Source organism: Drosophila subpulchrella, chromosome X, assembly GCF_014743375.2.
Source record: "Drosophila subpulchrella strain 33 F10 #4 breed RU33 chromosome X, RU_Dsub_v1.1 Primary Assembly, whole genome shotgun sequence".
NCBI classification, from domain to species: domain Eukaryota; kingdom Metazoa; phylum Arthropoda; class Insecta; order Diptera; family Drosophilidae; genus Drosophila; species Drosophila subpulchrella.
In genome coordinates, this window is record NC_050613.1 from 28,188,002 (window position 1) to 28,209,396 (window position 21,395).

The following is a 21,395-nucleotide window of genomic DNA, read 5'->3' on the forward strand; positions in this document are numbered from 1 at the left end:
CCCCACCCTCACTGATGTTTGCTGTCTCAGCGCAAAATGTTGCTGCTCTAATTAGAATGAAACAATTTTCATTTCATTCTACATTTTCATGTTGTCGTCGTTTGCTGCTTGCTCGTACACTGATAAAAAGCAGGAACGCTTTCAAACTTTTTCTAGGGTCCAGGTTCAATCCCCACTGCGAACAAAAAAAGTTTTTTTTTGTTTTTATAGTTAGTCTAATATTTTTAGAAAATAATGTGTCTGCTGGTTTCTATTTTGTAGTACTTTTTTATTTATTTTTTTTATTTATTCCCAGGTTAAAAGTCAATTAAAAATTACCTATAAACTATTTTTCTTCTTGCAACTTTATTATAAAATTATTTACATTTTCACTAAATATTTTAATATGTTCCTCGTCCTTTTTTTTTTTGGTTTTTATTTAAAACTTTGAATTTGTAATATCTATAATAAGGCTTTAATACTTTATTCTGTACCCTAATCTTTAATAATCTATTTTTCGAAAACATAAATCTTTATTTTCTGTGCACTTGTTGCCTTACTCGCATTTGTCGCTTGCTCGGCCCAAAATAAATAATTTACCACAGTGTTGCTACTTTCGCTGAGCCAAGCGAAATTCATAGAAATTATGCCAGGCAAAGAGGATGTCTTTCCTTTCCATTTTAATTTCAATGTACTCGCAACTACGCACTCCCTCGCATATATCCCTATATATATATATCCGTATATATCTCTATCCGCATCCACAATGTATGGCATACATAGATGTGCTGTGGTGTCCTGATGTAATTTCTACCCCGCTCAGCAGGCTGTGCATCATATTGCAACGGCAACAACCGCATAAAGACATTAAGCGCATTTAATTTGAAGTGGCAAGATGAATGGAAATTCGCTGAGGCAACCCACTGAGCATATGACCTGCATTATATGTTCATCGCAGATAAGGGAAAGTGGGGAAGGGGCTTGTTTGGTGGGATCAGTACAGTCATAAAAAAAAAATCAAAAATCTCGTTGAATTAATCAAAAATGTGGAGTATTTTTAAGAGTATCTTGCACATTATTTTTATATCCTTGCAGAGGGTTAGTCATTAAGTCAGAAGTTTTTAACGCTGTGAAGGTAAAGTAAATTATATATATTCTTGATCAGCATCACTAGACGAGTCGACAGACTGACAGTCGAGACAAGATATCATTATTCAGTAGTAATTATTATACGTGTAAATTAACCTATAAATATCAAGTTGATCCTGCCACTTATTTCTTTCTGTGTAGTGGTACGAATGGATCCATCCATCTAGTCAATGTCCCCGCATTGTGGCGTATTTTCTATCCAACCTGATGTCTAAAAATGGTTAGACGAAAGTAACTAGCAGCTGTTGACAATTTTCGATAATTCTGGATGGTGATGATGATGATATCATTTATGCTAAATGTGCAGGATTTGCTGGCAGTGTTGAGGATTATGTGGCCCGCCGGGCAGATGGAAATGGAAATAAGATACTTTGTGCGGCTGACTCGTGACAGTTTTATGGACCTTTTCGGCATAGTTAAAGGGCCTATAAGCTAAATCTTACCGAAGGGTTCTTCTGGCCGGTTAAAAACCAATTTAGTAGCAAAAGCCTTGACTGTTTTTAGTATCTGAAATTTAAGCCTCATCCAATGACTAACAACTGACATTAAATAAATGTTCATATACCCATAAAATGTCCTCTTCAATGTCAAAAGACCTCATAATAAGCTGCATAAGCTTTATCTTTCCCCTCATTTTTAGTGAGCTCATTGTACCTCATACTTTCAGGAAAGCTTTTTTTGCTTATAGGCTCTTAAAAATTACAATTGCGTTTTATTATGGCTTCTAAAAAGATTTGTTCTGAATACAGTATACGTTTACCTTTTACAAGCCAAAGTTTATTTATTTTATTTTGTGAGGGTAATTTGTTGGATGAGAACTAAAAGAAAGTTTTGTTTATGCTTGGATAGTAGGATTTATAATAATTTTTTTTAAGTGTGGGCTTTACTGGGCGGCTATTCTTTGTCGCCCTGGTCGGGCAGTTTCAGAAAATCACCCTTAAGCCGGTATTCAATTGAAGCACGCCTTCTGATAACACATTTCCTGCAGCTGTTGTGGAAACTGAGGCTGTAATTGCTGCGATCGTTGCCGCCGGCAATTTCTATCGAATTTGACCGACCACTTGACCTTTCTTTTGAAAGCACTTTAATATGCAGCACGATGCACTGCATCCACATCGTCTTCCTCCGGCGATTTGCACTCGGCTGTGGAATGCCAAGAGCAATATTACACAGTACATTGTTGTTGACTTAGCCCGTGGCAGCAGAGTTTACTTAACGGAGCATCAGAAAGTAAGTTATCCGATACATTATTAGCAAGTGCCCAGTGGCACAAGCCCCATAAAAGTTCAATTGAATGCAATTAGTTGCAATAAACGGATTTCACTTTATTCTGCGTTATTTATTGAAGAATATATCTTGTTTATTCATTCAACTGCAGCAGAGCCAGCAGCAGCAGCAGGAGAACTCCTTGAAATCGGAGAGCTGCTGGCCATTGATTTAGCTGCTATTCTGTACTGTTTTCTACTGTGTTTTTGTCCATTCTGTTTTTGCATCCGTGGAATAATCGCAAATAAATTGATTTTGTTTTTGTGTGCCTGTTCAATCATCCAAAGGTTTCTACTTCTACAGCCCCTCCACTCCACGCCACGCCACGCCACCCACTGCAACTGCAACTGGAACTGCAATCGCTTTAGAAATCAAGTGAAACTGCAACATCAGCAGCAACTGAAGGCAAAAGCGACAGCATTGGTGCATTTCATTTTTCAGGTCAGAGCTCTGAATGTTCATTAATTTTATCAGGCATCGGGAGCCAAGTCGTTGCCAAAATCGATGAAATTACAAAGAAATCGCTGCGATTGTCAGCGCCAGCAGCATTTTCACCAATAGTGTACCCAATGTATAGCTTAACTACTACCATCAGTGACTTTAAAGACCGACTTGTGTGCCCCGCGGCACTCGTTTATATTTATGTTTGAGTATTTCTGAAAAAAAAATACGAAAAAGGAAGAAAAAAAAAACAGAAATTGCATTCCGCCCACACCCAACCACCCGACTCCCAACTGTTCCCAACTGCAAATGCAAATGCAAATGCCACTAACAACGACATCAATATTTCGGCGCCAGCCAGAGCCAGCCACCTTCAACAAAATATTCAAATTTGGGTTTACCCAAAGACGATTTGCCATTTGTAGCAGAAAAAACGGTTTTCAATTTTGATTTACATTCTCTAAAATATTTAGGGAGTTCGTAAAGCGTATAGCTTAAGCTACGCTTGCCAGTGATATTCTTATCTATTGAAAATAAAAATCATGAATAACTCTTATTTATGGTCCCTGATTGAAATACATTCCCTAAAATATTTAGGAAAGGGACATAAGCCTTAGTTCTCTAAAAATAGGTATACTTTTGAGGTAATTTTATATCATAACTAAAGCAAATCAAAATTCATCCATTGGGTGTTAATTAAGCAATACATTTTTTAAGACCCACTAAAGTCACTAAGTCCCACTAAAATGCCTATAGTTATAATTGGTATTTATTGAATACTAACATAATTGACTTTCAAAGGTCAAAACAGATATAAACGAAACTTTCATTTGAAAAAGCTGGCCAATCATTAAGGTGATATCACCGAACTTTGCCGGATGCTTGGCTGCAATTTAATTTTGTCGGAAATAATTTGGTCCTTTGCGCGGTACAGCTCTAGGCGTTTTTCAACCTTTCCGAAAAAAAATGGCAGCTTTTAGATGACCGGAACAGCTGCTTGTGGAGGAAGCGGGGAAAAAGATGGGGAGTCCTTCATTAGCGCTGAAGCATCCTTAAAGTTAAATTACTTCTGATAATGAGCTTCGGTTAGGAGGGGGGCCCTGCGATAATATCCGCCGAGCTGTCGGAACCATCAAGAAATCACCGGTGACATCACTATCCGCCATCAGTTCGACGATGGGCAAAACAAAAATAAACGGTGGTGTACTGGCAATCGATGAGCGCGCGGAACCGAGAAAGTTTAAATGACGAACAAAATCAGAATTTCGGCGACACCACCATACCACCAACTCCGCCCCCGCCACCCATAAAATTCTGAAGCATCCATAATTTAAAGTTTGGGGCGAAATAAGTTTGCATTGCCAATCTATATCTACCCAAACAGGTACGGAAACTTTCGAAATTGAACCATTTTAAGAAATATAACTTTGTTTCTTTTTGAGAGCAAAGCTGAAAATCAATTTTGATAAAAAGCAGTAAAAGTACTTAGAAAATGCAACACTTTCAGGAGCCTTTTTGTTTTTGCTATACTCTTTTTTTTTAGAGCAGTATGTTCATATCTAACAAAAATAGGGGAGCTTCTTTTTCTTGGATGGTATCAAAAGTCAAATTGATTTAAGATAAAAAATAATTAAAGGTGTCCAAAAGTATGCAACAAAATATTTTTAATAGGAAAATCGATTCTTCCTTTTTTCACTGCATACTTTTAGACACCAAAAGTATGCCACATATTTTGTAACGGGCCGACCAATAGCGTTATTTCTTTATTTCCAGTGTTTACGACAATGTCAGCACGAGCAAACAATAAGTACGGTTGTTATTTCGGAGGGAATATGAAAAAATAGGGCTATTTTTTTCAATAAGAGCCAATGTGTTGGCCAGTTAACAACAATGGACCCCAGACTTTGGTCTACTATTCCTTTTCCGCCTTTCCGCTCCGCGACCCCTTTTTGTTTGGGTCCCGACGACGACGACGACTGCCTTTTGTGTTAATAAACAAATAATCTACTTAAGTCCAACAATAAAACGGGCATGGCAAACGAGACGAACGACAAATTCATAAAAAGGCAAAACAGCACAGAAAATGGGTGGCAGATAAAGGCAGAAAATGAACATAAAAAAATTATTTCCACTCAATTTATTTCTACGTTCGTACAGGTGGGTAAGGGGAAGTTCTGAAATGCTGAAATGTTGAAATGCTGAAACACACACACAGCAAAAATATGCTAAGCAAAAGCCAAAAGGCTTTCCCTTTGGCAACAATCACCTTCCCCATTGTGCCTTGATTGATCGGATCGCTTTGGTGGGTCCCACTTGGCCGACGAGCTGCGTTAATGCCACTTTAATTGACGCTCATTAGGCAACAGCAGTGGCAGTGGCAGTGGCAGAAGCACAAGTAACAGCAGCAACAGCAGCAACATGAGCCCAAACGTCAGCAGCAGAGTAACAGTGTAACAGAGAGAAACGGTAACGGAAAGTCCCCTCAAGGCCATGTTCGAGCCAACCCCACCAAAAACCCATCTACCCATCTACCCAGCCACCCAACTCGCCGCTACTAATTAGGCTGGCCCTCAAACGCTGTCCTACATTCACGATTTTTGCTCTTGGCCAACTCGAAATGGCTCCCGAGAGGTCAGCATTTACAAACAATTACCAGCTGGGGTGTCACAAATGTCTCTTTCAGCCAAAAATCAAATGAGGGTCCCTTGTGATTGATAAGAGATTTGAGGACGAGCCGAGCAAAAAACCAGGGGAAAAAAAAAGAACATTTAGGGTATTCAGCCAGTCCTTCGTCCTTGCAAATGGCCGCAAATGTGACAAACAATTGGGTGAGAAACAACCTTCCTCTCTGGCTAAAATTATGGCAGACATAGCATCTCAAAAGGAATGAAAAAAAAAATCGAAATGCCTGGAGTCATAAGTCAAAGAACATCCTGACCACAAATTAAGGAAAAACGGATCCAATTATTTCATGAGATTATCAGAACTGTCTGTTACTCTATTTTATTTTTAGTTAAATGTTTCACGCTCTTTTTTTTGGCGCATGTATGTAAAAGTATGGAATGAAAAATAACGTGATTTTTAGAAATCAATTAAACATATCATGCAGCATATTTGACAATTGACATTCGAACTTGACATTTCACAAATTTCAAAAGCTAGATAAACATCTGATGTTATTTGTAAAGCAATAGTTTCTAAAATGTTTTTTGTGTATATTCAGTTTAAATTGTCTACCTTCTTGTGTTTTTCCCCAATTTTTTGATATGTGGCTAGAAACTAATAATTCATTAGTCATTCACACTGTGTCCGAGAGGCAAACATTTTAAACAAACTTAATCAGCATGGGGCTCATGTAGGGGAACCCGATGCTCCAACTGTTATAGTTATTTATATGCACTAAATGTGTGCACTTTTTAGTTGGATGTAATGACATCTGATAGAACTCTATGCATAACGAACTCGAACATGACAAAAATGGGTGCTTGGCTTTCAAAGTTTTTTTATTTTATTTTCATTTTCCAGTGACTGTGTTTTGGATAAAGTTGCGTTGTTGGTTTAATTTTAAAATTTCCAACCACGAGATGACAAAAACTAAAATACAACTCAAACAAAATGTGTTGCGTTTTAGAACGTTGTAGAATCAAATAATTTTACACACAGTTCGTAGTTCATGGAATGAGTTGGCTAAATGCAGTAAATGTAGCACTGTTGCACTGCTGCTCTTTGCATTTTGTATGCCATTCCGCGTTTGTCGCTTTTGTTTAACATTCACTTTTGATTTATGCCGTCGAGCGTCATCGACACAAGCCTCCTACTTATCGAACGTGTATGTGCGAAGCGATAAGCGTCTTTGTCCGTTATCAGGCGCATTCAATACTTATTATCAGGGCAGCACGGGGATGGGAGTTCGTTCAGAAGAGCCGTGTTCTCAAAATGACACCCTCACCACCATCTCGATGATTTTATTTTTAGCCTCGTGACTCCAAGATAAGTTATCTGGGCGAGGAAGCATTTGGAGCATTTTATAGACTCTGATTTATAGCCCGCGATTGCATTGCTATTGATGCTTACGTTTTTAATGTTACCCAAACCAACACGAACACGACATCCCACTTTTGTGACTATCGCCCTTTAAGCTCCATCCGACATCCATCCAACTGCAAATGGCACGTGGGACTTGCGTTTCTAGTTTTGAACTATCTGCTCAACTTGGGGAAAGTCAAATTAAATGGGGTAACTAGCGTAAAAGTACGTAATATATGGTGAATACTCTAATGAGAATACGCTAGTCTCCCGTTGGTTTATTAACTACGTTTTTTAAAAATACATGTATTCACCACAAACTCCACATATATGCAACATTTTACGTTTAGAAAAATAGGATTTACTTACATAGTCGAGATCTAAGAAGATATAAAACTAAGAGGATATATTACTTTTAATATTATCATAAACGATCAAAAAAAAAAAAAGCAATGAGAAGTGTATGGCAAATCCCTCCAAAATGACCCCTTTCTATGTCTCTCGAATCTCTTAATATTATAATACTATAAAAATAGTCTTTAACTCTTGAAGTTATATTTTATATGGGAAAGTGATTTCCAGAAAAAGCAAGCATTATTGTATTGTATTTTTGTTTCTTGAGGGTTTATTTTTTTAAGTGCATTTCTGTTTCAGGTATGTAGCTTTCGGTGACCCGGTGAATCTAGCAGATAATGAGTTCCGGACAAACTCGCATTAGCCCAGGAAAAGTGTGAGACGGAGATGCTTTTAAAACTTTTCGAAAAGTCTTGCTCTGTTGATGTTCCTGCTACTGTTAGTGTGTTGTGTTGCGTATTCGTCTTGTTGCTCTAGTCATTTGCTTATTGTCAGTGTGATCTCCCAAGTGGGGGGATGTTGGGGGCTGCCCCCAACCTCTGAACAGTTCTTCGTCCACATTTTGCCATGTGAGCAATATTGTGCACTTAGAAGCATTTTGTCAGTCAACACAGCAGAAGCATAAGGAGCACTCAGTTGAAAGGCGTGGCTGGGAGGTCGTGCAAGTGCGCTTGACATTTCTAGCGGAGAGGGCTAAAATATGAAAGCGAAAAAATAAAAATGAGACGAAACGAAACAAAACATGGGGAAGTGAAAAGAACACACAAAAACTGAATTTTGTGCTTGGATTTCGAGGCAGCGGGAGCAGCTGAAATAGCTACAGAAACATCAGCAGGAGGAACACAACATAAACATATACGGCAACAACAATAACAATTGCAACGACAAATACCAACTGCAGCAATAATAACAACAACATTCAACAGCAGGGCAACGACAGAAGTATGGAAAAAAAAAAAAAGAAACTGACAAATGTCAACAAAGTTGATTTATTTTCCCTTACAGTTATATATGATATGCAACATTTTCCAAAATGCAATTTATATGTTGCCCACGACAACGACAACGACATTTTCATAATGTCCTGCCCCCTATTTGCTGCTCACCAATCAACCCATCAACCCCATCTCACCCATTCATGCCTGCCGTCCGTTAACCCTTTCACTTGTATCCTACTGAAATTTCCTCCTTGCCTCATTTGATTTAAACTATTCTTAACCAAATTATGACATGGCAATCCAATCGATATTTTGCTTGCAAACGCAGTCAAGCATAAATCCCCGACCGTATAAAGTGTATATATTCTTGATCAGCATAACAATAATATGGTAATGTTTGTTTTGTTACATCACAATTAATAATGACAATTTGGCATATCTTCATTGGTTATCCAATGTAGTCTATTTAAACAAAAATGTGGCTCAAAAACTAGAGGACCAGTCCGCATCCAAAAGGACTAATGCTTTAGTATTAAAATGTTTTTAAAATATTTATTACTACATATCTAATTTGATGCAATCGTTTATTTCGATATTAATTATTTAATTTGGATAAATTTGAGTATAATTTCCTTAGATAACGAAGGTAGTATGGAAATGCGTATACCCGACCAAATTGTAATACCCTGCGTGAGGGCATAACAAAAGGATTATTTCCTCAGAAGGACCGACCTCATTGTTGGGTGTAGTTTCCCAGTTTCAATTTCAGTTTCTGTGGAATCCTCAATGCTATCACTGCTATCATGTCGGTTTGTGTTTTGCGTCCTGGCGAAAGTTTAGCATACGCTGCTTAATGCGCCATGTTGCATTCGAGTCGGCCAACTATAATGCCCCCACACCCATTATAATGCCACGCCCCTATATCTATCGTGCATTGCCTTGACATAGAAACATGTGTTTGTGTTTCATTTTTTGTAAAGTATTTTGGCAAAATGCCATTATAATTATACATTGGGTTTGGCTGGCTGGATGGCTCTATATATATATATATATATATATGTTTATATATGGAGTCAGTCTGGTATGTTTCATGCTACGAGTGCTGCCTGACAAAAACAGAGTCAGCCAAATCAGCAGCAGCAGCAGGAACCACAGCAACAACCACGGCAACACGAACAACAATCAACGATGGTTGTTGCTTGTTGTTGGTTGGTTGTTGTTTGTTGTCGCTGGCATTGTTCTTGTCGCTGTTTGGCGTTTGCATGGCAAATAAATCAAATTGCTTTTTAAATGGAATGATAGTGAAATGGGTGGGGGTGGGTATACCAAACGAAACCGAATAAAACGAAAACGTTTTCCAGATTTATCCCTCTGCTTTTCCACTCTTCCCCTTTATCTTCCTTTTTTTTTTTTTTTTTTTTTCCATTTTCCCACCTGAGTGTATATATATATGTGTTTCGTAATCAAAATTTTGTCGACCAGTGTCGACGTCCACCGGAAGACTTTTTAAATTGCTTCAATCAATTTTAAAAACCGCACTTGAAGTGACGAAGTGAGGCGAAGCGAAATGGCTGCTAGCCAAAGTTAATGACCTATTCAGGAGTCTCGGTGGCATCTGGTATGATGCATTTTTAGCATCAGCCATGCGAGAAGCTGCACCATCCATCCTGTCGTTCAACCCCTTGCCTTCCGCTCCTCCTGTCCTGTCGCCAGTTGCCAGTTGCTGTTTCTGTTTCAGTTTCTGTTGCCAACTGCAGTGAAAAGTGACAAGTGCTTGTCCGATATTTCGGCCCACAAAGGAGCTGGAGGGGATTGTGTTTTGGGGAATGGGTGTCCCAGCTCCGGCGACAGCCAACAATCCTTCTAGCCCCCCGGCGGGAATATGAATACCGATTTTGACAATGGAATGGGAACACTGGGAGCAAAACAAAGATCTTCAGCATTAGCCAAGGACACATATACATAGGACCTGCATTGTGGGATGACTACCGACAGCCGACTACCGACTTGGCAGAAAGACGTGATAAGTCGAAAAAAGTGTCCAACGAGACAAACTTTGTAAGAGCTCACAATAGGGTCCTTCACAACGGATGACGCCGAAAGTCAATTTCGATGGATCTTGGCCAAGCACAATGTTGCGGGAATTCTAACAAAGGAACGAAACGTATTGCCAACTCGATAGACTTTTAAGCGAATTAGCTTGTCAGTGTAATGAAAATAAGTAAATTAAAACTACTTTTTAGTTACTATATACACTATAATTGAATACATTTTGCCCTCATGTTTTTATAAAAAGTTGAGAGTCCTCAGATAGAAAATAACCTTAATGTTATGCTAGTATACTCAGGAACTTTCCTAGTGAAAGGAATGAATCTTATCAATATTTCTGTTTACTTTCAATAGAGTTAGTTAAACTCAATTCTTTGCCTTTTTTATATAAACCCATACACTTGAAACAAAGAATCAACTCACAGCGGAATCCACTTAAATGAGACTAGTTATATTTAACTCCTTTCGTTAAAAATGGAAAGTGTAACAACGAGTTGCCTCAAACTACATTGTGATGAAAATGAGTAAATTAAACTCCATTTAATTTCCCCAGCTATTAAGAAGTACAAGGCTCTTTGAGCTATTTCCCGGATCATGTCTCTATCCATTAAATGTTTGCATGCCCTTCTCCGAGACCCCCTCCACCTCAACTCCTTCGACACCTCTGGGCTCCAACTCTCCGCCTGCTGAGACGAAATGTTTAATTGCACGCAAAACCGCAGGAGCTATTAAAATTGTAGTGCCGTATACATAAATGAGAAAGTATGGGTACGACGCGATTTACATTAATTTGATTTCGTTTATTATTTGGAACGTTATGTGGCCGGCTACACACCCCACAGGCGTGTGCCTTGTACCATGTGCCATGTGGCATATGACCTCCTCCCCCGTTTCTTACATCCTAGGGTCGCTAGTTCAGTTCGTTCGTGAGGTTTGCACGTAACTTAAATGGGCGGTTTGGCCTGACTCGCTTGATTAAATCGCCGAAATGAAATTTGCCGGGGGGGAAAAAAATCCACAGCTGGACGATGGCGCCACTAAAAGTTACATAAAGCACCCAGCTCAAGTCAGATTTTAATCTATCCATACTTGCTATATACTAAAATACTAACACACCCATATGGGTGGTAATGGGCAATGGTAGCTGAAGGATTAACGGAGCAAGTCCCCATTCACTTTCAATTTTTTATAACTACCTATAGAAATTGCTTTGTTCAGTGAATAATTAAAATAGTTAAACTAACAGTTGGTTCTTTTTATCACCCGCTTTTTACGCTTGAAAGCTTAAGAGATAAGTTTAATGCAGCATAAATTGCAAGTAAATAAAAACACACTTAAACAACCTTGCCATATTTTACTGTGTCCTGGCTTTGTTTCAGAATACCTTCACATTTCTTTTTGTAATTCATCACTTTAGTTTCTTGCAAGATTGTATGCAGCATCAGCTTATGCCATAAAACAGTGGGCAATGCTAAGGGCAGAGGTCCTGCACAGATTCAATAGCACAATCCGCTTGGCTTTAACGACTTACGCCGTTTGGCTCAAATAAGATAAACCGGGCGAAAAGCTCTTGGGGATTTCGCATCTTCCATCCCGCTTATCTACACTTTTATTTTTTTTTTTTAGTTGTAGTTGTAGTCTGAGACGCCAGATTTTTAATGTCCCCGCACTAACAGAAAGGGAGCAAAAGTTAAATTTTATGTTCGAAATTTTTATAGCTTTTCATTTTTGACATGCTCTCCTCCCAATCGCAATTGTCCGACAACTAAAACAAGTTGCCGTAACGGTTACACTCCCTTCACTAGCCCCACTAAAGAAAAAAAGAAAACCCTTGTCCTACGATTCTTTTCCCTTTTCGGCGCTCCTCGTTTTTGGATGACGCTTTACACTAAAAGTAAACGTGTCGGAGGCACTGGTAAAATATCCATAAAATGAACCAAGTTAGCACGTGACCCTCTATAAACCCACGAAGACGACGGGTCTGACGCTATTTGTCTCAGTCGTATGATCAACACTTGTAAAAAGCTCAAGCTAATTTGAGTATTTTTTGGTAAATGGGCGTTTCTAACAAAAATTGTCTACATTGATTTTTATATTCAACATTTGTAGGTTTATAACTGAAAGTTTTCACTCTTAAGATTAACAAAATTAATTTCGTTAAGAAAAAATTTAAAAAGAGATCGAGCTATTGCTTTTAGATATTTTTTTCGTTTCTAAAGTTTTTCTACTTCTTACTAATCGATATAATCCAATCGAGTTATCGTTATAACTAAATTAAATAATCGTTATAAAAGCAGCTTCGACTTAATCAATAATTTTTACAATTAAAACTTAAATTATTTAGAAGAAAACATTTTTTTTTAAATTGGAATGGCTAAATATTCTACCCATGTTTTTTAAAGTGTAAGTTCTCACACTAAATGTAATGCGTGTAGTTGCTTGTAACATTGCGCTTGTTTTCAAAGAAACTTCTTTCTACCACGTCCTAGCAGCTTCAATACTTTTAAGGAACCTATTCTTTTGTAACATCTTGTTTTAAATTTCATAAAAATACTTTTATATTGTTAATTAATTTCAGTTTTATTTTTCATACTTTTTATTTGAGTGTAGAAAGTAAATCAGTTTACCACACAAAATCTCCACCTCTTCAAATTACATTAAAATTCCGTAGCTATGCTCACGAAATCAATTTATGCCAGACCAAATCAATCCCATGCAAACCAAAGCAAAGTCTCAAAAACCGAGCGACCGACCCCCTGTCGAAGGGAAAAGTCTCCAATGAATACGTCTTAAATGGCATCATAATTAATAGCACTTAATATCAATAAATTATTTGCAATGCGTGCCAGGTGAGCGGGCATTTACTTTTGCTATTTGCTTCTGCTTTTGCTGTGGAAGCTAACAAAAAAAAAAACTAAGCATCGACAGCTGTCCCTTCCGCGTAATAAAGCAGACACGCCTCCAGGATAAGGCTTACCATTACCAGGAGGACAACACCCCCTTCATCAACAGAGCAGGAAGCAGGGAGCAGGGAAAAAAACGTAATAACAACATCATCCTTCTCAGCCTTCGGGGCCCATTCGAAATTCTCCATCAACAAGGCCGCCAGCTAGGAGGTTTTGACACCAGACGCCAGACGCCCAGTCGCTAGAAGAGGCCATCAAGTGTTTTAATTAGCCCACCCAGACCCATAGGCGACCCACAACACCATGCACCATACACCCCAAAGACCAGATGCCATTCCCTGTTCCCTGTTTTCTGTTCCCTGTTCCAAAGACCAACCGACAGAGCGACCAACACCGCCTGTCGGTAATTTATGTTTTATTTATGCAAAGATATTGCGGTCCGTCGTCCACTCCGCTCCACTTCTCGAGTCTGGGCAGATGTGAAATGTGAAGTGGAAGTTCCAGTATTTGTGGGGTTTTTGGGGGGGTTTTCGAGGGCGCCATTTCGCTGGGTTACGCGTTAATATGCAACATTGTTTAACTGATTGCAGTGGCCGTCGACGGCTAACGAACCCGTTAGCGGTCTGGCCAGGATCTGGAGGGTTTTGGTTTTGAGGCGAGCTAAATCATCGGGGTGGTTGGTTCGTTCCACCGAAGCCGAAACGGGAATAATGCAGATATTATAAACTGGCTAATGCACGAGACTTCCGCATTCGGGAACGGAACCCTTGAAAATTGTTTTACAGAACCTATAAAGAAACTGTGTTGAAGGGGTCGGTATATATCTGATCGAAAATGGGAATAACGGGGGGATCAAGCAGCAGCAGTAAAAACGGTTTAGCTCGCAAATCTATCGAAAAGTGATGAGTTCTTAATAAAAACAATATCTTTAAAAAATTAAATAATTTAAAATTAAAAAAAAACAGTCTGCCCTTAGAAATGCATTACTATCAGTACACATTGCTTTCACACTTTTTGCAGGAGTAAACAAAAAACATGTGAAGCCTACCTATTGTAATGAAAAACTGATTGATTGGGATAACGCCGGCGGCAACCGCATACTTCAATTGAATGCTGCTGGTCATAAATCAAGCAGACCTGCAGAATTTCGCTGCCTTTGAGGGCTTTGCAACAAATAAATTGGCCACTTATTTTCTGTTTACCAAACAGCTTTTTCAAGTGGCTTTAAGTTGCAACTTTAATTGCCTGCACAACACAACTTCGCTCCGAAACGGGCGCACAAAAATAAATTCTGTTAGCTGTCGGAAAATTTGCACAGCTCTCAAACTGTGAGCCGATTTCCTCAAAAGTTCAGTCGGCCAAGAAACCCTACAGCATTTCTCTCTCCCCCTTTTTTTCCCCCCATCGAGTTGCAGTTTATTATACGAGTTTTACGTGGCGCATCTCCCTCTGTTTTTGGACCAATCCCCCATGCAAACATTGCAATTTTAGTACATATTTTTAGAATTACAAAAACTCAATTTACTAATATAATTATTTTTAAAAATTTAAGTTTTTAAGCTTAAAGTTTTAAGAGAGGTGTACAAAAATTTATATTTTCAAGAAACATTGATCTTAACTTTATATGAGATCAAAATCATAAAGAGATCAAAATTATTTAATAACATTGATATTTTAGGAACATACAGTGGTCGGCATAAGTATTTTGACAAAATAAAAGTTAAGTATACTCATAACTTGAATTTACTTCTTGTAAACTATAGGCATCAATGGAAAGGTAATTTCAATGCCGTTTGAATGATACAATACATTTCTTTACCCATTCAGTACTTATTGAAAAGGACGAATTTGTGTAAATCAACTTTGAAATTAAAAAAAAAAACTTTTTTCCTCGTCTTGAAAACTTAAATTTTTTGATGCAAAAAGTTTCTTCAAACAAAAATAATAGTAACTGCAAAAAGAATTTTTCAAAAATCATTTTTCTTATATTTTTTATGAATTTTTGAAAATGCTTAAAAACAGGCATTTGAGCCATATTTTTGTCTTTTTCATACAAATTTTTTCCGACATTGTCACCTTCAAAAAATCATAAAAAATATAAGCAAAATGATATTTGAAAAATTCTTTTTGCAGTTACTATTATTTTTGTTTGAAGAAACTTTTTGCATCAAAAAATTTAAGTTTTCAAGACGAGGAAAAAAGTTTTTTTTTTTAATTTCAAAGTTGATTTACACAAATTCGTCCTTTTCAATAAGTACTGAATGGGTAAAGAAATGTATTGTATCATTCAAACGGCATTGAAATTACCTTTCCATTGATGCCTATAGTTTACAAGAAGTAAATTCAAGTTATGAGTATACTTAACTTTTATTTTGTCAAAATACATATGCCGACCAGTGTAATATGGATAGTTGATATCGCCTGGTCCCTTAACAAACATAAGATCATAAATATGACTTTAACAAGGCGTTGGCAACTGAATGCGTGCTCATTATGAAAGTTCTTTGATGATATTTTATTTCTGCAAGTATCCTTGTATTGAGGGGGTACTTGGAATCACCCATTCCGTTTGCCCACGGCCTCGTCGTTCCGAAAAACCTCACCTTTTTCCTTTCTTATTTTTTCTTTCCTTTTTGGCACACCTTGTGCTTAAGTGCAATGTTGCATTTTTTCCACGACACTTGTTATTTTTGTTTTGATGCATTACAAATTTCGTGGCAGCCACTTGGCGACGCCTCTCGACGATGATGTCGTTGCTTCGATGGCGATGCACGGGCACGGCCACCCTAGCCAATTCCATCCAGGATTCCCCAGACCCAGTCCCAGTCCCATTGGCATTTCCATTCCCAACTCTGGTTGGCTTGGCTGACTGGCTGGCGGACTGTCAAGCGACCTGGCGGCAAAATAGACGGATAGACGACGACGAAGGAGAAAATATTTGTGCTAACCATCCAAGTTCTCCCCCTTCATCGCGCAAAAAGCGCCCGTAATTGCTTATGCAAATTTTCGCTGCAGTTTTCAACACGGCTCCCATATACCATACCTTTAATTCGCCCTCGGAAAGGTGAGACGAGACCCGACCCGACCCGACCCTACCCTACCCTTCATGTTGCCAAGTCGTCGTCCTTTTCGTCCTGGGATGAAGTTCTTACTCTGGCAGATAGAGATACCGACCCGGCTGCAGCTGCAGCTGATTCTTTGACTCCTGGCAGAAGGCACTTTAACGCGGTTTGCGAATTGTGTGGCCTGGCATCGCAACCACAGCTCGGCACACAGATGGAGCAATCTCTGTACCGAGATTGTAGCCCGCAAATATGATGGTTTTCAAGGCGAAGTAAACATTTCCATATCTATATTAGAGTCGGTAAACAAATTTCTAAAGGCAACGCTTGGATATTGATCTTTAAAGGATTCCTGTCTTTGGAATAATCATTTACTATTTCTTTACATTCCCATTTCTGCTTTATGTTTAAGTTTTGTGCATTTCTAGGCATACTTTGTAGAGCAGCTTATTTAGTTCTCCAAAGAGATACCACACTTTATATTCACGTTTAATTTTTTCTAAATACTTAACATTTAGCATGAACCATTAAATAATGTTAGCTTGATACTAAAAACTGCAATTTTCGATTTCTTTGTTTTTAGAACTACTCCAAAGTCGAACTTAGTTTTGTAATATTATTTGTAAGACCTCTCGTGTGTAGGAAATTCGTTTACGTTTGGTGAACTTAAACGTCGAATGAGCGTTATCCTTTACGATCTTCCCCTCAGTCGTTGCATCCCCCGTTTTCAAATCGATAAATGAAACCCCTGACTTTGGAATGAACCGAAATGTTTATTCGATAACCGAGTTCTATTGAATTAATATCACATCGGAGGGGAATCGAGTGCCAGGAGGGTGGGATTGGTATGTGTAGGGGGTTGGTTATGGCTATGGCGATTTCATCCGCTCTTACCGCATTCGCGAGCCGCTCGCTGTTGCTTTTCTATTGCAATGGCTGTATAGCTATAGGTATTACTATTCCTGTTGCCAGGACAGCTGTCGTCGTGACAATGCAGTGGCTGTTGCTTTTGCTTTTGTTGTTGCTCTTGCTTTTGCTGTTCCTGCTGCATTCGCAACGGCAGCTGCATCTGCTGCTGCTGCTGCTGCTGCACCCTCGTCCTTCGACTCGCATGTTTCCTGTTTGCCATTTTTGTGCGCTGAAATAAATCCATCGTCAGTCCAGCAGCAGACACACACACAGACACACATCGAGGCAAACCGGAATCATTGCTGGCGGCACTAGAAACTGGAATACATCAGGTAGGAGGTGTCTATCTATCTACCCATGCATATACCGAGGTAACCCCCCTAATCAGCATGGAGCCCAAGTCCTGGGTTTTCCCGGTTTCCCAGGAGCACCACTTAATTGGCTGCGCCTGTCAATCAGCATCGCTCGTTTCCTCCTCACGTGCTCGGTTACGGATTGGATGGGTTATATTGGTGGGTATGTGGGGATATGGGTATATCCCGTATCCCAGGATATGGGTGGGACCATGACCATGGTCGATTAGGTGCCTAATAGGCGACCACTAACAGTTGATCGCCGCCATCACATTACACGCCACCACCGAGAAGTGAGCTTTCTATTTCAAGGCCCCCCTTTGTGCCCGAGTCACCTGCTCATTGCCACGTGCCAGCTTGAAAGTGTCAATTAAAATTAAAACTAAATTAAACTATCTATATCTACATCATTAAATAGTTTCTCTGATCTTGCAGGTTGTCATCGTCAGCCAATCGTCATGCTACTTCAAGCCAAGCACAAACATTAAGAACTATAAAAACAACCAAAACACGTGAAGCATCGAAGAGAAAACAGGACGAAGGGAAGTTTTGGCACCATAGGAACTTGCTTTTCAAAGGGACCTGGTAAGTTTCAGACGATTTATACCAAAGAACTATTTTTTTGACCAATAAATGAACATTTTTAGATTGACCTTTACTTTAAGTTTAACATGCTAACGAGAAAACGGACCAAAATGATTTAATGATTAGGATCATTGGAGTTCTTTAACTTAACTATTATAGTTACTTATTTATTCTTTTAAAAACATACATTTGTCTTAGCCTTTTTAAATTATTTGCAATCATTTTAATTGCAAGTTAAACTAAATTTCGTGATGGCTCCAAAATGTGTGGAGTCGCCACGATTCCTCATTTTACCATAATGGATATTGAAGTATACAAATATGTACATTGCAAATGCTGTTGGTTCTTTGAATATTAGTCTAAAATATATAGGCTCCTTTAGATATAATATTAGTTATTCCAAAGAGTCCCCTGGATAATGCTTTACATTTATCTATTTCAAGAAATATCACACAAAGAATATACTCCTTGCGTGCTTCGATTATACTTTCGCTTAGCTTATCGCACAATTGAAATTTGAACTAGAGCTCGTGATAGATTGTTTGGCGATAGTATGTTCATAATTTATTTTTCTGATGCATGCTTGGTGGCTGTGCACGTGTGGGGCACGTATTGGAAAACACGTTGGTGTAATTGAGCATTTTTATTATTTTTATGCTCGCTTGACAGATAATTGTGGCCCGGGGCGGACATTGGGATTGGGATTGGCTGTTAATTTACTTGTCACGCACGTGCCGCTCCCATTGTCCAAGATACTAACTTATCGCAATGACTGTGTGTGTGTCACGTGTGTTTAAATGCAAAAGTATAGCTAACTAACAGTACATGCCCCGCGGTTTCCCGGGAATCTCAATCCCATTTGAGGAATAAACATTCGACGATGTCCTCTATTTTTTTCAAAATGTTCTAGTTGTGTTAAAAATGGTGTCGTAATATTTTGAAATCAAAAGAATTTAAATAGGAGCCAAGGAAATACCAAAAATGTGAAACGCATTTTACTAATATATTGAGAAACAAGATATCTAAAATCGAATTTAATATATTCAATAATTTCATATTTCGTATATGCTCTACCTTTCTTGTAATATTTTCAAATTGAAGTTTAATGTTTTGTACTGAAAATCATTTTATTTTTATTATTATTTTATATTTTATACAAATTTTTAGTACGAAACTTTGAATTCAATAATAAGAAATTTATTTAATTTAATGGTATACATGTGCCCCCCCATTATTAGTTAAAATAATTTATCATTTATAACATTTTCCTTAGGCGCCTTTAATAATGAAAAGAAATGGAAATTTTTTCGGCGCGAGACGTTATTTCTTGTGCCTACATTTTATAATTTTTGTTCTCTAAAACCAAGTGAGGAATAATGAATTTATGCGCAACAAAATTAAATTGAAAGCAAATGCACGTGGTCTTTTTCATAGTCAAATTGGGAGCACAGGACTAAGAAGGCACAAAAAACAAATGAAGGCCAACAGGTCAAGCTGAAAAACAAGAACACGAGGCAGCCAGATCATCTTTTGCCACTTACTCGCCCTGAAACAAATGGCAAACAGGTGTAAAAATGGTTAAGAGAAAAATAAATGGGGAAAATGTGTTTCGACAAGGGCCCGGCCGAAAGGCCACAGTAGTGACCCCCTGACCCCCTGACCCCAAGGGCCATGCCCAAGCCCAAGCCCTGCGGCCTGCGACCTAAAATTATTAAATTCCGAAACGGCGATTAAAAAGTACAACGAAGGGGTGCCGGCTCGTCCTTCTATATAGCAGCTATATAGAATCTCTGACAGGGAGCAAAAGCTCCTTCTTTGCTGACAAATCCAGCGCAGATGGGGCTACTAAAAAAAAAAAGAAATAAAAAAACAAAAAAGGCGGAAAAAACACAGGGGTTTTTGGGGGCCGAAAAATAACAAAAGCTTCAAAAGCCATTGAAAAACGGTTGCCCAGGCCGCGTGGTCTTGACCGTTCACATCTACAATCCACACCAATCCACCTCCATGGCGTCCCCTGAGCTCATGTCGTCAGCATGGGTCTCCTGTTTTTTTTTTTTTATATGTATATAGCCAGTAGCCAGTAGCCCAGTCCTCTCGGGTTGAAACGATAAGCCTAGAAACGTTACAAACTGATTGTCCCGCCAGTATTTTAGTATTTTGGGGACAGATTAGGGAGCGGATGTGGCATAACGGCGAACCTACCGAAAACCGAAAACCCAAGCCCCAAAACCCAGGCTAAATGCTTCATTTATACCCAAATCGAAATCTCTAGAGTCATAAAGAAGGCTCCTCCTTGGCTTTGCTTGAATTTTGAAAAGTATTTCTTTATTGACTTGACTACATGAGAGCCCCCTCTCCCCCCCAAAAAAAAAAGATCTGAGCGCGATACAAAAGAGTCAAATTGGTTCTGACATCGCATTGAGCATTCAACAGATACAGATATATACACCCATTTTGTAAGCGGAGTGACATAAAGGTTTCCCAAGTCAAACGTCGATTCGCATTACTGTCCCCTCGTTTTGTGCTTCCAACTTTTCCATTGTTTGCTGTTATTTTTTTGGGGACTTCGGAGGAGGGGGGGGTTTGAAAGTAATACAAACATATTCAACATGTCACTTTGAGCTTTTGAATAATTTGCTGCAAATAGTATATATTTCTTGGTGTTATTTAGTAGGATATCTAATACCAAATTGAAAATCGAAATTCCCACAACTTGTTTACTCACAAAGCCAACCCGAAGACGACGACCCGTATGGCGATTTAAACAAACTGGATTAAATCGAGTGAATCTTTGGGTTTCTATTCCCCGGATTCTTGTGCACTTGTTTGTGCTTATACGGACTGCATTTATCCATGTGGCAGAAAGGCGGAGAGCTGGAGACAGGTGTCCTGGTTGAGTGCACATCCACTGACGTTGACTTTGCTGCGTGGACAAGAAGCGTGCTTCCTGTGCGGAGATTGCGAGCTGCAACTGTTGTGTCCTCAGCTAGAAAACGACATCGCGACTCGTCGACTCGGGAAAGTCTTTAGCTCCTTTCGTTCACTGGGCTAAGTCAAACCATAAATATGCAATCGCATCAGCTGGATACCAAATACTTAAAAAGCAAATCGAAGGATATATAAATATATTATTAAGCCGGTTTCTCGTAGTCTGAAAGCAAATGCTAAGTTTTTTTATATTTTTTCCTTAGATAAGTATGAAAATTACCCTAATAGCTGTCCTATCTAAAATACTAGTCTTATTGAAGTGGATTTGTCTATGGGTTAATTTTTGTTTTCCAGTGGATAGCCTTATAGATATAGATATTGTATATATTTAAAAAATGTGTAATCTTACAGAGGGAAGTGCAACCAAGCTTTTGTACAGGAAACGTATAC

General features: G+C 38.7%; 1 protein-coding gene across 1 annotated transcript in view; it reads left to right on the forward strand.

Moving 5' to 3' along the window:
- LOC119556265 overlaps nt 1–21,395 on the forward strand; it is a 112,399-nt gene that overhangs the window by 61,589 nt on the left and 29,415 nt on the right. Inside the window, exon 3 of the mRNA XM_037868314.1 lies at nt 17,868–18,017. The gene's annotated coding sequence lies outside the window, so the exon portion shown is untranslated. The remainder of the gene's footprint in view (nt 1–17,867; nt 18,018–21,395) is intronic.